The following is a 17,339-nucleotide window of genomic DNA, read 5'->3' on the forward strand; positions in this document are numbered from 1 at the left end:
CTCTCACGGCATCATGATCTCATCCAATGAGTGGGTTCTTCACATCAGTTGGCCAGACTGCTGGAGTTTCAGCTTCAGCTTCAGCATCAGTCCTTCCAATGAATACTCAGGGTTGATTTCGTTTAGGTTTGATCTCCTTGCTGTCCAAGGCACTCTCAAGAGTATTCTCCAGCATTACAGTTCAAAAGTATCAATTCTCCAGCAGGCAGCCTTCTTTATGGTCCAGCTCTCCCATCTGTACATGACCAGTGGAAAAGACATAGCTCTGACTACATGGATTTTTGTTGGCAAAGTGATGTCTCTGCTTTTTAATAGGTTATCTAGGTTTGTCATAGCTTTTCTTCCAAGGAAGAAGTGTCTTTTAATTTACATAAATATCATACACAAGGTTATAATTTATAATTTACTTAGATATCAGTAGCTTACTTAAATACTTATTTTAATAGCTTAAACAAATATAATTTATCTCAGAAAAAAACACTTCTTTCTCCCCACAAGTCTGTTAATTAGGAAATTGGTCAATATTTGTTAGTCAGAAATAATACATATACATTGGTGAATGAAATGGTAATCCACTCCAGTATTCCAGCCTGGGAAATCCCATGGAGAGAGAAGCCTGGTGGGCTATAGTCCATGGGGTCATAAGAGTCAGACATATCTGAGTGACTAAACAACAGCAAAATTAAAACAATGCAATACATACACAAATTTACACACATACTCACATATAATGGAGTGTTTTTTCCTCTACTAAGAATATAAGGGCTTATCATTTTCAACCTCCTCAACAAATGTCTCTATAATCTATGGTGACTATAAACAGGCTGTGTGTGTACACACCTGCACATGCTCCATAGGTCCCTAACCAAGCAAGTGCTGGAAAGTGAGTACTTTCAAACACTGAAAGAAATTCCAATCACTATTTTGTTCAGTGATTCCTTACTTATTCAGAACTCAGATCAGCACATTTGTATTCAGCTGTTAGCACTGCTGAGGTTAAGAAACTCTGCCCTAATCAAAGATCTAAAAGAGCTATAAATTAGAGGATTTAAATAAAGGTTTCTGAAGAGACCCATTGGAAAGAGCTAAGTCTCCCATCCCCCACCCCTCATACAAGAGAAAGGAATGCAGAGGTGCATCCCACTGTCCTTGAATGGAAAGAGATTTTCCTGAAGGTTTCTACTCAGAAATCATAGGTCCCCTGAGTTGTGGGGAGAAAGAGACACAGCAGACCAGTTCCTTATTACCCCTGGAAATATAAATGGTGCAATGAAAGCTACCTTGCTGTTCTGATAGCAGGATTGAGTAGGAGAATATTGCTGCTTTGAGGTAGAACATTTGTTTCACACAGGAAGGCTGCCCATTTCGGGTGGCTACATGTTAGAGAGAGCTGGCATGGTGTGGTTATACATCCTGACAAAAAGAATGTAAAGGGGATCTGTGTTGTGGATGGAGTCAAAAGCAATCATATAAAAATATATTAGTTAAGATTGATGTAGGAAATAGATGGACCCCTGGGCTGTACAACTGGTGCTTGTCGATTGGAGTATAATTGAAGCTCTGTTTTCCCTCAGATATTCCAAGGATGAAGCTAGTGGCAAAAGTTGAGCTTTGCTGGAGTAAAGAGATAACATGCAGAAGTTTCCTGAGATCAAGGAAACTTCCTTGACAGCAACACAGGTACAGAAAGGGGGTGGGTTGCTGCCCCATGATACATGTTGCCAAGACCCCCACAGGTCTGTGTGGTGGAATCCATCTTAGGAAAATGTTTCACAAGCATATTGGGGAGGGTCCTAGGGCAGGACAGGTGTGAAAATGAAAACAAGATTTTTGAGCAAAGGAAGCAACAGTTAGAACTGGACATGGAACAGACTGGTTCCACATAGGAAAAGGAGTACATCAAGGCTGCATATTGTCACCCTGCTTATTTAACTTATATGCAGAGTACATCATGAGAAATGCTGGGCTGGAGGAAGCACAAGCTGGAATCAAGATTGCTGGGAGAAATATCAATAACCTCAGATATGCAGATGACACCACCCTTATGGCAGAAAGTGAAGAGGAACTAAAAAGCCTCTTGATGAAAGTGAAAGAGGAGAGTGAAAAAGTTGGCTTAAAGCTCAATATTCAGAAAACTAAGATCATGGCATCCAGTCTCATCAATTCATGGCAAATAGATGGGGAAACAGTGGAAACAGTGGCTGACGTTATTTTTCCGAGTTCCAAAATCACTGCGGATGGTGACTGCAGCTAAGAAATTTAAAAAACACTTACTCCTTGGAAGGAAAGTTATGATCCACCTAGAGAGCATATTAAAAAGCAGAGACATTACTTTTTCAACAAAGGTCCATCTAGTCAAGGCTGTGGTTTTTGCAGTAGTCATGTATGGATGTGAGAGTTGGACTGTGAAGAAAGCTGAGTGCTGAAGAATTGATGCTTTTCAACTATGGTGTTGGAGAAGACTCTTGAGAGTCCCTTGGACTGCAAGGAGATCCAACCAGTCCATCCTAAAGGAGATCAGTCCTGGGTGTTCATTGGAAGGACTGATGCTGAAGCTTAAACTCCAATACTTTAGCCACCTCATGCGAAGGATTGACTCATTGGAAAAGACCCTGAGGCTGGGAAAGATTGAAGGCAGGAGGAGAAGGGGACAACAGAGGATGAGATGGTTGGGTGGTGTCACTGAGACATGGGTTTGGCTGGACTCCGAGAGTTGATGATGGACAGGGAGGCCTGGCATGCTGCGGTTCATGGGGTTGCAAAGGGTCGGACACAACTGAGCGACTGAACTGAGACAATGACTGAACTTCCCTGGTGGCTCAGGTGGTAAAAAATTATCTGCCTGCAGTGCAGGAGACCCAGGTTCAGTCCTGGGTCAGGAAGATTCCCTGGAGAAGAGAATGGCTACCCATTCCAGTATTGTTGCCTGGAGAATTCCATGGACAGAGGAGCCTGGTGGACTACAGTTCATGGCGTCACAAAGAGTTGGACATGACTGAGCGATTAACACTTTCATTTCCAAAAAAGACTGGGGAGAACTGGCCTATATAAGTGATTTAAATCACATCTTACTGGGATCTTCCTCATTATGGAGGACCAGCTTTTACACTCTCCTCTTTCACTTTCATCAAGAGACCTTTTAGTTCTTCTTTGCTTCCTGCCATAAGGGTGGTGTCATCTGCATATCTGAGGTTATTGATATTTCTTCCGGCTATCTTGATTCCAGCTTGTGCTTCATCCAGTCTGGCATTTCTCATACAAGTAAAATAAACAGGAGTACAATATACACAAATACATCAAGGAATACGTCAAGGCTGTATATCATCACTCTGCTGTTTACCTTATATGCAGAGTACAATCTTAGAGTCTTACATATCTTTACTTGAGGTTTTATCAGCTGCTTGCATACTCTGTGAGGCAAGCTCACCTCATTGAGCCTTCAGTCAGTCAGTTCAGTCGCTCGGTCATGTCCAATTCTTTGAGACCCCATGGACTAGCACATCAGGCTTCTCTGTCCATCATCATCAGTGAGCCTTAGTTTCCACTTCTGTCATGAATTAATGAGTAAATAGTTGTAAATTTCTTTGCAGTGTATCTGGCTCATAGCATATGCTCCATAAATATTGGTTTTTCTCTCACTACATTTTTTGTCTTCAGTTGCATCTACACCACCCACAAATTCAGTGGCTGCTGGAAATATAAAGAATGGGGTCCTGGGATGGTCAGGAAGTCTTTTTCCCATAAACACTAGAGCTAGGATAGCCAGACCCAGAATGGATTTGTCTCTGCCCTGCACAAAATAAGTCTGCGTTCTTCTCCTTTCCTTTCTTTACATTAGCTCAATTCTTGACTTTTTTTTCTGATTACCTTCTATAGGTCTGCATAAAAAGCATGAGAATTAGTCATAGGACAGAAAAAAGATATGGAGAAGTTTAGTCAGTTCCATATCCCAAGGAATCACAGTTCTGAAGGGGAGATGAGCATGCATGATCTGATCCCTAAAACCAGAGGGATGTAACCAATCAGACAGAGAGGTGGCCCCTAACTTCTTGGGAACCACAGGAAGGTCTGAGTTCTAGCCTGCCAGAGAAAATTCAGGAGTTTTCCCCAAGGTGTTAATACTGCATTGCAAACTATTCCAGAATCTCTGTGGCTTTCACGTACCTAGCACTCCCTTTCTCCACCATTCCCATCAAAAGGGACACTACCATAACTTTCTGGCCTTGCTTTGTTAGAGGCTAGAGAGTAAGGTAAAGGGAAAATAGTGGCACATATTTCTGGAGCTCTTCCCCCAAAGGAGGATTCCTTGGAAGCCTGAAACATGTGCACCAGGTGAAAAGATTTCTAACTTTCTTTCTTCATACGACATGAAATAATGAACCTGGAAGAATTTCGAAAACATGAGAATAAAGATAAATAAAAACATAATTACTGTTACAGAGAAGTAGTTGTGGGTTAGTCTCTAGGAATTGTATAGTAATACATAAATGCTGCTGCTGCTGCTGCTAAGTCACTTCAGTCATGTTCGAATCTGTGTGACCCCATAGACAGCAGCCCACCAGGCTCCCCCATCCCTGGGATTCTCCAGGGAAGAACACTGGAGTGGGTTGCCATTTCCTTCTCCAATGCAGGAAAGGGAAAAGTGAAAGAGAAGTCGCTCATCATGTCCGACTCTTAGCGACCCCATGGACTGCAGCCCACCAGGCTCCTCCGTCCATGGGATTTTCCAGGCAAGTGTACCATTGCTTTCTCTGACATAAATGCTACTGTAAGAAAACTTTTGAGTAAATGCAATGTGTGAGGGTAAAAAAAGAGTCTAGGTGGATTAGGGGATGAACACTAGTGGATAAGAAGGAGTATATGAGCAGGTAGATCAAAGCATTTGTAGTATGAGTACACAAATCTACATATACACCTGAATGCTATTCAGGTATTAATACTGCATGTATGTCAACATCGACGGAAGGAATGAGCCTGAGAGGGTACATACATTAAAAATTATAAAGATCAAGAGGGAGTATCAAATATATATTAGTATAATAAGAGTAAGTTGGAGAGAAAAAGAGAGGTGTGTGTTTTTATAAAGAGCCTGAATGGGATCCACGATGAGATTCTTGTGAAAGTACAGGAATTGTCTATGAGAATAAGCATATTTTGAGTGTGTATATGACTAAGGGTGTGGAAAATTTCTGTTTGGAACAATGCTTTCCCAAAGACTGAATGACACTGTACCTGTAGCAGATTTAGGGAAGAATTCATTATTTTTCTAAAAACAGGAACTGCTTGGTGCCTTTGCACAAGTAAACGGTTTCTTTGTTGATCTTTTGCAGCAATTCTGCCTCCTGTAAAGAGGCAATCATTTTCATCCAGGTCCCACTGCCTCTTCCCCTCTCTCAGCAAACACACATTATAGTTCAAACTAGCTCTGGGGAATGCTTTCATTACTCAATGACATATCTGAATTAAACAGCATGTTCAAGGGACAATGTAAACACTTCAAAAAGCTAATGATAACTCAAACCCTCAGTGTTGTTTTATAATAACTATCTATGAATTCTGGTTAACATAATTTCATTCAACGATTCTTTTAAAGCACATGAAAATTGTGGATAAAACTATATAGGTTTGATATAAACATAGCAAACTAATTGATATATTTAAACATTTGTCAATATCTCCCTTATCCCATAAAAGAGAGAGAAGCAGTAGCCCAGGCTATGAATGATTAGACAAAACTTTACAAAGGGAATTGATCTAAGCTAGAAATCATTTTCTATAATGATACATATTACTAATATAATTCCAATTAATACACTGAGTCCTGAAACATGCCAGGTTTTCTTCTAAATTATTTTTGTAGAAATTCATTTCATCTTTGTACCAATCTTATGAGATATATAGAATTAAGTAAATTGTTCAGAGTAACACAGATAATATGGGATCTAGATGATCTTCAGTACTGGTTTGTCTCCAGTATTTGTACTCCACCATACAGATACTACCTTTCTAATTGGCATCACTATTAACATTGCAACTTTCACCACCATTCTCTACCTCAAATATTCATGAGTTGTTTTAACTTCACAGAATGAGATTTGATATTTTCAGAACTTGCCGTAAGATGTATGTGGATGACCCAGGAAAAATGATAAAGATTGACTTCAAAAAGAAACCCCAGATTCTTTTCTGCTTCTTTTATTTTCTACCATCCAATCACCCCCCACCCCCAACAAGGAAAGTAATGTTTAATATCTGAGCCATAAGTTTTTTTAAAGAAAATTTTACTAGCTGTAAAATTTTTATTTCTCCTGTCTTCTTGGATTTTTTAATGAAATATAATTGATTTACTCTATTTTTTAAGTTTCTGTTGTACAGCATAGTGATTCACAATTTTTTAAAGGTTATACAGTTCTTCCACACAATGACATATCAGAAATTATTTCTTCTAGAATTTCTAGCTCCAAAATTCCTAGCATAGGCAAAATAGAGTTTTTATGAGTTATACACTAGAAATTATTTTTGGAACTTCTCTCATACATTTTTTTAACCTATTCCTTCCTTCATACAAGGGAGATAAGATATAATAGAAAATTTGTTAGCCTCATTTTAGTGCTTATAGACTAAGTTGGACATACACCAATACCATATTCAAGGGGATGCTCAACATAGACTAATCTACTCATCAAGGAAACGGGGATGGAGACCAAAAAGCAGCATTGAATGCAGTTATTAGAGCTTTTTATTTTTTTCCTCTGTACAGTCTTGAGAGGTGAAGTGTATTAGGTTCCAGAGAGAGAAAAATATTTCTGATTTGAGAGAATGTAATAAAATCCAAGTCTCCAAAAATGTCCATAAGTACAACAAGAGACTCCTAATATCTGTGCCCTTTTCCACTAAATAAATTATTTTAGGTGCATGATTGAATAAATAGTATAGTATGATTTAAAATGGAAAATAATTTTTTGGAGAAAATAAAATGGTATTGAGTGGTTCAGAGTCAGATTATGGTCATCAGTCAAATTATGACCTTTCTGATTTGTAAAGGAAGTTCTTTATTTCAACATCAGATAATAATGATAATGGTAATCCACAATGCCTTGAGAGTTTAGTTTTAAATATGTGTGCTGTGCTGTGCTTAGTCATGTCTGAATCTTTGTGACCCCATGAACTGTAGCCCGCCAAGCTCCTCTGTCCATGGGACTCTCCAGGGAAGAAAACCAGAGTGGATTGCCATGCCCTCCTCCAGGGAATCTTCCCAACCCAGGGATCAAACCCAGGGCTCCAGCATTGCAGGCAGATTCTTTACCATCTGAGCCACCAGGGAAGCCCATAACACTGCAGTGGGTAGCCTATCCCTTCTTCAGAGGATCTTCCCAACTCAGGAATCGAACCATGGTCTCCTGCATTGCAGGCAGATTCTTTACCAGCTGAACTGCCAGGGAAGCCCTTTAAGTAACTATATATACATACAAAGACAGGGTTCAGAGAAATCACTAGATATGAAAATGCAGTAAACACTCCCTTAGTCTCACCTCAGGCAGAGATGAAGGCATCCTCTGACCACATGCCTAAATTTGAAACCCACTGGTGGACCAAGGGAAATGACAAGGAACAGGGAATGCAAATGCAAACCTCCTGAAAGAGCCTGGGGCTCCTCTGCACTTTATTTCCTCTCCTGTTCTTCACCAGCAATGAGAAATATTCTTTTCTTCAAGGACTGTTCAGTCACAAAGTCATGTCTGATTCTTTGCTACCCAATGGACTGCAGCATGCCAGGCTTCCCTTTCCTTCACCATATACTGGAATTTGCTCAGACTCATGTCCCTTGAGTCAGCAATGCCATCCAACCATCTCATTCTCTGTTGTCTCCATCTCCTCCTGCCTTCAGTCTTTCCCAGCATCAGGATCTTTTCCAGTGAGTTCGCTCTTCTCATCAGGTGGGCACAGTATTGGAGCTTCAGCTTCAGCATCACTCTTTTCAATGAATATTCAAGATTGATATCCTTTAGAATTGACTGGTTTGATCTCCTTGCAGTCAAAAGGACTCTCAAGAGTCTTCTCCAACACCATAGTTTGAAAGAATCACGTGTCTCTGCTTTTTAATATGCTGTCTAGCTTTGTCATAGCTTTTCTTCCAAGAAGCAAGCATCTATCTTTTATTTTCATGGCTGCAGTCATTGTCCTCAGTGATTTTGGGATCCAGGACAATGAAGTCTGTCACTGCTTCTATTTTTCCCTTCTAGTTGCTGTGAATTCAAGAAGCATTCCAGCTTCTTGAATGCTGAGTTTTCAGCCAGCTTTTGCACTCTCCTCTTTCACTCTCATTAAGAAGCTCTTTAGTTCCTCTTTGCTTTCTCATATTAGGGTTGTATCATCTGTATATCTGAGATTGTTGATATTTCTCCTGGAAATCTTGATTCCAGCTTGTGTTTCATCCAGCCCAGAACTTCACATGGTGTACTCTGCAAATAAGTTAAATAAGCATAGCAACAATATACAACCTTGATATACTCCTTTCCCAATTTTGAAACAGTCTATTGTTCTAACTGTTGCTTCTTGACCTGCATACAGGTTTCTCAGAAGGCATGTAAGGTGGTCTGGTATTCCCATCTCTTTAAGAATGTTCCACATTTTGTTGTGATCCACACAATCGAAGGTTTAGCACAGTCAATGAAGCAGAAGCAGGTGTTTTTTCTGGAAATCTATTGGTTTTATTATGATCCAATGGATGTTGACAATTTGATCTCTAGTTCCTCTGCCTTTTCTAACTATAGCTTGTATATCTGGAAGTTCTTGGTTGACATACTGCTGAAGCATAGCTTGAAGGATTTTGACTGTTGTCTTGCTAGTATGTGAAATGGACACAGTTGTAAGGTATTTTGAACATTCTTTGGCATTGCCTGTCTTTGGGACTGGAATGCAAACTGACCTTTTCCAGTCCTGAGGCCACTGCTGAGTTTTCTAAATTTACTGGCATATTGAGTGTATCACTTTACCAGCATCATCTTTTAGAATTTGAAATAGCTCAGCTAGCATCTTGTTTGCATGGTATATGGAAAAATGTGTTTTTAGGCTTCATCTCCTCTTATGAGGATGGTGCCACCATAAGAATATCATATAACCACAACTTCAGCTTCCATCCTGAGAGGACCTACAATAAGCCCTGCTTTTTCCCTTTATGTAGAAATTCCCTTTCATCTCTTTTTTTAAACAAGATTTTCATTTAATTCAGCTATTTTTTTCCTATTGAAAATACTTGGATTCCAGCCGAATAGAAAAGAGAAAATGAATTCTTATACTCTTTATTTAGGGCCAGTTAGGTCTCCCTCTAAGAAAATTAAATACTGAATATGATGCAGCTAATCTGGTGAGGTGCTATTTTGAAGTTTGTGGAAAAATTTTCTAAGTAATAAAGGTCATATTTTTGTATTGTCTTGTCATGGGTACTTATCTCTTCCTCCAGGGCCAGTGCTGGGTGGTTTACATAGAGAGAAAAAGAGAGAAGAGACAAGAACAAGAGTTATGGTAGGCTAGGATCCTTGATCTCTGTGCCTCATATAGTCTCATAGAATGTTAGCTTGACTAGGACTGCATACAGAACTGGGGAAAAAAAATCTACACTGCGTGAGCTTGTATGGAATTAATTTCTTTATGAGCCTAGGAACAAGAGAACTCTCCTTTTCTCCTATGAAGAGGAAACTTTCAGAAAGCAGAGTGTGGTGGAAAGAGAGCCATGGATGGGCTCTAGGCATGACTCACCATCAGCTTTACCTCCTGGGTACCACAGAGAGTTCCTGCCTGAAGTCATCAATGCCATCTCCACCCATGCTCTGCTAGGAAGAAACTGCTGTGTAGCCAAATGTACTTCAGTTAGATGAGACATGCTCTCATCTCAGAAGCTGTTTTACAAATAAACAGGATCAAGGGTTCAGAGGGTCTGTCTTCCTATTAATAGCTAGAAGTTTCTACAAGGACGTTTCCTCAACAGGAGACTATCTAATATTTCATTATAAGCTGGATATATTTTCTAATTATGCTGATGCAATGTGGGCTCAAGATTCATTATTGTTGTGTTTAATTTTCCAGTAAGGAAGGATCTATTTGGAGGTGGTTGTCCACTTAAACACAGGCATTCAGATGTCTTCCAGACAACTGAGTCAACTATGTGCTCCTAAAACCTTTCAGATTTCATAGAAACAGCAAACAGCTTAAAGAGTCAGCCATTATTTTGTGAATTATCATCTCCCTGACCTCAAGCAGTTAATCAGAAGTCACTGCCGAGGGATTGCCCTCTGCAGGAAAAGTGGAGGAGTGCTAAACAGGTAGTAAATCTACATGAATGTCAGAAACTAAGGTTTGATTCCATGGATTTCTCATACCAGAATTGGGTATATGTAGTTTGTGTTCATATTTATAATATAAAATATTTTCCTTTTTCTGTTCTATTTCTCTTGGAAAACATGTTCATCAAATATAGGCAATAAAATAGAAGCAAATTATCCATTAAACAATTAATTTAATTAATATGTTTGTTTTGAACATAAATAACTCATGAATCAAGTGAGTTATCTAAACATTTCATATTTCACTGCATTTTAAAAGCCTCCAATATCTTCAAGTGAGAAGTATGACTGCCAGCCACAACTTTCTATAAATTTCTGGATTCGTATATCAATCACTCAAATCACTGATGTGTATCAGACTCTATTAAAAATTTAGATGACAAAAAAATCTCAACTAATAGAAATACCAAAAAAAAAAAACCAACCAGAAGTATTATTAAAAATTTTGATTTTTCAGCATTACTGCCAGTCACATTCCTCAGAAGAATTTCTCCCTAAAGTGATTCTCAAATTCCATTCCTCCTAGCAGAGATATTTAGTCACTGTCCTTTGCTCAATGCCAAGTCTAATAAAATTGTGGTGACTTGGGGGGAAATGAAAATAAATCTGGTGGCATGCTATTTTTCTTACAAGCTTTGTCTTTTTGCTCATACCAGACATAATAGCTCATTCATGTATTCATCCAATCTACAATAATTATTGAAACCTACAATGTGGTGAGCATGGTGTTAGTTTTGAGGGCTCAGATATTACATGATTTACTCATAATGATTTGTGTGAGAAACCTACCCAGAGAGAGAAGGAAGGGTGATGTCAAAGTCTCCTGGGATGTTTTTACTAACTACATATCCCTTTTTAAATACTCTCTTACAAAGCTTCACCATGTGTGAATGGTTGCAGTGTGAGGGAGAAGTGTTTCTGGTGGAAATGTGGTCAGTGTTCATGTGAACTCTGCCAAGGCTATGTATGTGACTAAGGCAAATATCCCATATTATTAACTGGGAGAGGCAAACTTCCAGGGTGACAGTCTGTGTGTTTACATGAAAGACAGATTCTAGGCAGCCATGGATTAGAGTCAAATTTAATTATTAGTCTCTACTGTCAAACCTGTCCAATGTCTCTGAGTTAAATTCTTTTGTAAATATTAAACAGATTAGAGTTGATAGAGTGCTAAGTGACTTTTTCTGTATTTGACATGAAATTGTGTGTAAACAAAATCTATTGTATATATTAACACAAAAATTTGAGAGTCAGCAAATTTATCAACAAAATTTGATTAATGTAGAAGAGACTAATAAAAAAAACCTCAAACTCAAAGACATTCCTGTTAAACAATTATATTCAAACCTTTTTATAACTTGGTTATAGACAGTAGATTGGAAATATTGCTCATGTAAAATACTCAGGTAGATATAGAGATTAATGGCTACATTTAATAAGAAATACCATTCAACATTTGGAAACTCAATAACTGCAAGAACAGTTTTACAAGTATTGTAGAGAAAAACAGATTTTATTAGTGGAAAACAGATTTATAAGACAGAACTCAGGTATAAACTGGACAATTGGTTATTATTTTAAACTCATTCTAAAAAGTTTTCATTATAATTTCTTAAAGAACCCTATTTACATTTAGTTTACACAAAAATATTATAAACAGGTTCAGAATGTATAATTTATTTAGACAGCAAAGAGATGGGAATATCAGAGTACCTGACCTGCCTCCTGAGAAATCTGTATGCAGGTCAAGAAGCAACAGTTAGAACTGGACATAGAACAACAGACTGGTTCCAAATTGGGAAAGAGTACATCAAGTTTGTATATTGTCACTCTGCTTATTAAACTTCACCCAGGCTGGATGAAGCACAAGCTGAAATCAAGATTGCTGGGAGAAATATCAATAACCTCAGATATGCAGATGATACCACCCTTATGACAGGAAGTGAAGAACTACAGAATCTCATTATGAAAGTGAAAGAGGAGAGTGAAGAAATTGGCATAAAACTTAACATTCAGGAAACTAAGATCATGACATCTAGTCCCATCACTCCATGGCAAATAGATGGGGAAATGATGGAATTTTGGACTCCAAAATCACTGCAGATGGTGATTGCAGTCATGAAATTAAAAGATGCTTACTCCTTGGAAGAAAAGTTATGATCAAACTAGACTACATATTAAAAAGCAGAAACATTACTTTGCCAACAAAGCTCCATCTAATGAAAGCCATGAATTTTCCAGTAATCATGTATGGATGTGAGAGTTGGAATATGAAGAAAGCTGAGTGCCAAAGAATTGATGCTTTTTAACTATGGTGTTTGAGAAAACTCTTGAGAGTCTCTTGGACTGCAGGGAGATCCAACCAGTCCATCCTGAAGGAAAACAGTCCTGAATATTCATTGAAAAGACTGATACTAAAGCTGAAACTCCAAATACGTTGGTCAGCTGATGCAAAGAACTGACTGCTTGGAAAAGACCCTGATGCTGGGAAAGATGGAAGGCGGGAGGAGAAGGGGATGACAGAGGATGAGATGGTTGGATGGCATCACCAAATCGACAGACACTAGTGTGAGCAAGCTCGGGGAGTTGGTAATGGACAGGGAAGCCTGGTGTGCTACAGTCCATGGGGTCACAAAGAGTCAGAAATGACTGAGTGACTGAACTGAACTGAACACTTATTTTAATAGTGTAAACAAATACAATTCAACTTAGAGAAAAAGATTTACCCACAAGTCTGCTCTTTAGGGAACTGGTCAATATTTATTATACAGCAGTAAAGCATAAACATATATACATACTTACATAAATACATATACATATATATACTGGATTTTTTCTCTATTAAGAAAACCAAAGCTTTTAATTTTATGCCTCCTAAACAAATGTTTCTAAAATCTATAGTCACTATAAACAGGTTATGTGTGTGTGTGTGTGTGTGTGTGTGTGTGTGTGTGTGTGTGCATGTATCCCAGTGGTTCTTATCCAACAAAGACTGGAAACTGAGTGCTTCTGTAACATAGAAAGAAATTTCTATCTCCATTTGATGCACTGACCCCTGATTTGTTCAGAACTTAGCCTATTAGTATGCAACTGATGAGACACAGGCAAGGACACATCTCCCAATGTCTCAAGTTTTTTTTATTGTTGTTGCTATCAAGCACAATCCAGCTCCACATCCCTGCTGCTTAGCCCAGAGTGAGACCCAGAGAAGTCACTCCATGTGGGTGTGTTCAATGAATAAAGAAGGAGTCACCGCACAAAGGATGAGAGAAACGTTCATAGTTACAAGTACCCGCTCTTCCTATTCTCATGCCTTATTCTCTGATTGTTCAATTTTGTAGTTGAGATTAGGGAGTGTTTTTAAAAAAGAAACAAAAAATACTGAAATCAATGCAGTTTCTATAGCCTGGTGAATTAATAGATACAAAGCATTAGGATGTTGTTGCTGTTCAGTCACTCAGTCGTGTCCGACTCTTTGCAACCCCATGGACTGCAGCATGCTAGGCTTCCCTATCCTTCACCATCACCCAGAGATTGCTCAGGCTTATTTCCATCAAGTTGGTGATGCCATCCAAAGATCTCAACCTCTGTCAGCCCCTTCTCCTCCTGCCTTCAATCTGTCCTAGCATCAGGGTCTTTTCTGATGAGACAATTCTTCCCGGCAGGTGTCCAAAGTACTGGAGCTTCAGCTTCAGCCTCAGTCCTTCCAATGAATATTCAGGACTGCTTTCCTTTAGGATGGGCTGGTTGGATGTCCTTGCAGTCCAAGGGACTCTCAAGAGTCTTCTCCAAAACCACAGTTAAAAAGCATCAATTCTTCAGCACTCAGTCTTCTTTATGGTTCAACTCTCATATCCATACATGGCTACTGGAAAAACCATAGCTTTAATGGTACAGACCTTTGTTGCCAAAGTAATGTTTCTGCTTTTTAATATGCTGTCTAGGTTTATCATAGCTTTTCTTCCAAAGATCAAGCATCTTTTAATTTAATGGTTGCAGTCACCATCTGCAGCATTTTTGGAGTCCAAGAAAATAAAATCTGTCACTGATTTCATTGTCTCCCTGTCTATTTGCCATGAAGTGATGGGATCATTTCCCATGATCTTAGTGTTTTGACTGCTGTCAAAAAAAAAAAAAAAAAAAAAATCATTCGGATACAAATATTTTTCTTTAAAGAAGGAAGAGCTCCACTGTAAGCATGGGAATCTCGGGCCATGGGTTAATCTTCGCCCTGGTTTTATTTTTCCTTTCGTTTTGCTCAGAATTGCGTATGGAGTTACCAAAAAAGGTCTATAAAGTCAAAGCTATGGCTTTTCCAGTAGTCATGTATGGATGTCAGAGTTGGAATATAAAGATAGCTGAGTGCTGAAGAACTGATACTTTTGAACTGTGGTGTTAGAGAAGACTCTTGAGAGTCCCTTGGACTGCAAGGATATCCAACCAGTCCATCCTAAAGGAAATCAGTACAGAATGTTCATTGGAAGGACTGAGGCTGAAGCTGAAACTCTAGTACTTTGGCCACCTGATGCGAAGAGTTAACTCATTGGAAAAGACCCTGATGCTGGGAAAGATTGAAGGCGGGTGGAGAAGGGGATGACAGAGGATGAGATCGTTGGATGGCATCACCGACTCAATGGACACTAGTGTGAGCAAGCTTCAGGAGTTGGTAATGGACAGGTAAGCCTGGCATGCTGCAGTCCATGGGGTAGGAAAGAGTCGGACACAACTGAGCAACTGAAGTGAAGTGTGTATAGTGTTAGCTTATATCCATACAAAGAAGGATGATTCTCCAGGATGACTGGAGAAGGAATTCTCTGGATTGAGAGGAGACCACAGGGTAGCTTTTCCAGCTTCGTGTTTCTAAGACTTCCTCTTGTTATGTGAACAGCTCAGATTAGCATCTCTGTTTGAGGCCACTTCTGCGACTCAGAGCTATGTCTGTTTCCAGAAGACATTTGAGTCCCTCCCTCTGTTCCAGCTCCAGAGTTCAACAGACCTTCCTTCCCAGGGGAACTCAGCTTTGAAGGTTTGTGTAACTGTAGCAGTACATTCTTATGTATGTTTTCTTTATAGCCTTTCCACCTGTTATCACAACCTTCTTTGTCCCTTACTCAATGATCTTTCTGTGGGTATGTGGTTCCCTTCATGCTAAGGTAATATCATTTTGGAAAGACTTCTTTGCTGAACATTGCTGAGATTCTTAAATGCTGTAGACCACTGTGCTACAGGAGCTCCAGTAACTGTGACAGTGGGGAACAAGTTGATTGGCTCTCTAATGAATACTACTCTCCTTTGTGAATTAAGTGCTCAAATAAATTCAGTTTCATGAATATTCTTACTTATTTGAGAAGTGTAAAATTGGTCACAGTTATTGTGTATCTTTAATTTCTAAAGCTAAAACATGCTCAAAACTTTTATTCCTATAAAAAGCATTGGTTGATACTTATGATCTTGAGTAACATAACCCCCAGTTATAATGTTTCATATGAATGCCTTAGGCTTTGTGTTTTTGAGATTTACTTAAAAATTTAGTCGATCTTAGTATACTTGGATAAATAGAAGTGTCTAGTTTAAAACCCTCTTCCTAACTGAGTGTGAGAGAAGTCATTTTGGCAACCTGTAATTTGGTTAATTACAAAGTAGCTTGATGTATTAAGTTATGAATTATAACCAGGCTATACCCTACCTCTAGTAGCAGGTCTCCAACCAGAGGCCCATGTATAGCAGGAGATGACACAGTTCAACTGACCAGCCTGTAAACCCAAACATCAGCAATAACAGCAGACTCTTAGGGTACTTGGGTTTTTAGAAGGTGTCTCTCTGATCAGTGCTTAGATTTCAGTATCTTATGTAGCCTCTTACGAATCTCCTTAGTCTTAATGGAATAGATGATTGGATTGAGCATTGGAGGCACAAGGAGATATCCTAGGGACATGGACTTGTGCACATACTCAGGGACATGCTTCCCAAATCGGTGAACCGTGGACACACTAACCATGGGCACATAGACAATGAGCACAGCACAGATGTGTGACACGCATGTGTTGAGTAACTTAAGTCTCTCTTCCTGGGAGGCGATGGCCAGCACAGAGTGTAATATGAGCACATAGGAAACGAGGATGGGCACTGAGTCCACACCAAAGGCAGAGATGACAATGAACAAGCCATACATGCTGTTGATGGTGGTATCTCTACAGGGCAGGTGGATCAGGTCTGGGTGCAACCAGTAGGAATGGGTCAGTATGTTGTCTTTACAGAAAAGCAACCTCTTCAGACGGAAAGGCAGTGGGAAGACCATGCAGAAGCTTCGGATGATGATAGATATGCCCATGTGAGCCACACGGGTATCAGTGAGCACTCTGGAATAATGCAAGGGGTTACAGATGACCACAAAGCAGTCAAAACTCATGGCCAGCAAGATTCCAGACTCTGTCCAGGAGAAAAAGTGGATGAAGAACATCTGAATCAGGCAGGCATCAAAGGCAGTCTCTGGTGCGTGAAAGCACAAGGTAGCCAGTATAGTGGGCAAGGTAGAAAAAGACACACCCAGGTCATTGACAGACAGCAGAGACAGGAAGTAGTACATTGGCTGGTGCAAGCTCTGCTCCTCATTTATGATGAAGAGAATGAGACTGTTGCCCAGGATGGAGACAGCATACAGCAGCAAGAGGAGGGCCGCTAACCAATGCTCCAGTCCCTCCATCTCTGGGAAGCCTGTTAGGGTAAGCTGGTCACGCTCGAGATGTTAGTTTCAAAAGTTCCCATGGGACCCCTCAATATCTTTTGGAGAAACACAATCAGAGTAAAGTAAGGTCAGACAATGGAAAGAATGGTCACTGCCCAGGATGGAAAGGAAAACGCTACTTAGATTGCACATCAAAGATCATGAAAAATTAGGAGGAAGCAAGCTAGGGATCATTGGTCACATCTCAAGCCTTCTGCAATCTGATCATTTCTACAGTTGGGTCATGGGTTCCACTTCCTTCCCCACAAAAA

General features: G+C 39.5%; 1 pseudogene; it reads right to left on the bottom strand.

Moving 5' to 3' along the window:
* Positions 1 to 16,219: 16,219 nt before the first annotated feature.
* Positions 16,220 to 17,108, bottom strand: LOC136175180 (olfactory receptor 51I2-like; annotated as a pseudogene).
* Between the last annotated feature and the right edge of the window lie 231 nt (positions 17,109 to 17,339).

Source organism: Muntiacus reevesi, chromosome 9 (assembly GCF_963930625.1).
Source record: "Muntiacus reevesi chromosome 9, mMunRee1.1, whole genome shotgun sequence".
Classification (NCBI taxonomy): Eukaryota; Metazoa; Chordata; class Mammalia; order Artiodactyla; family Cervidae; genus Muntiacus; species Muntiacus reevesi.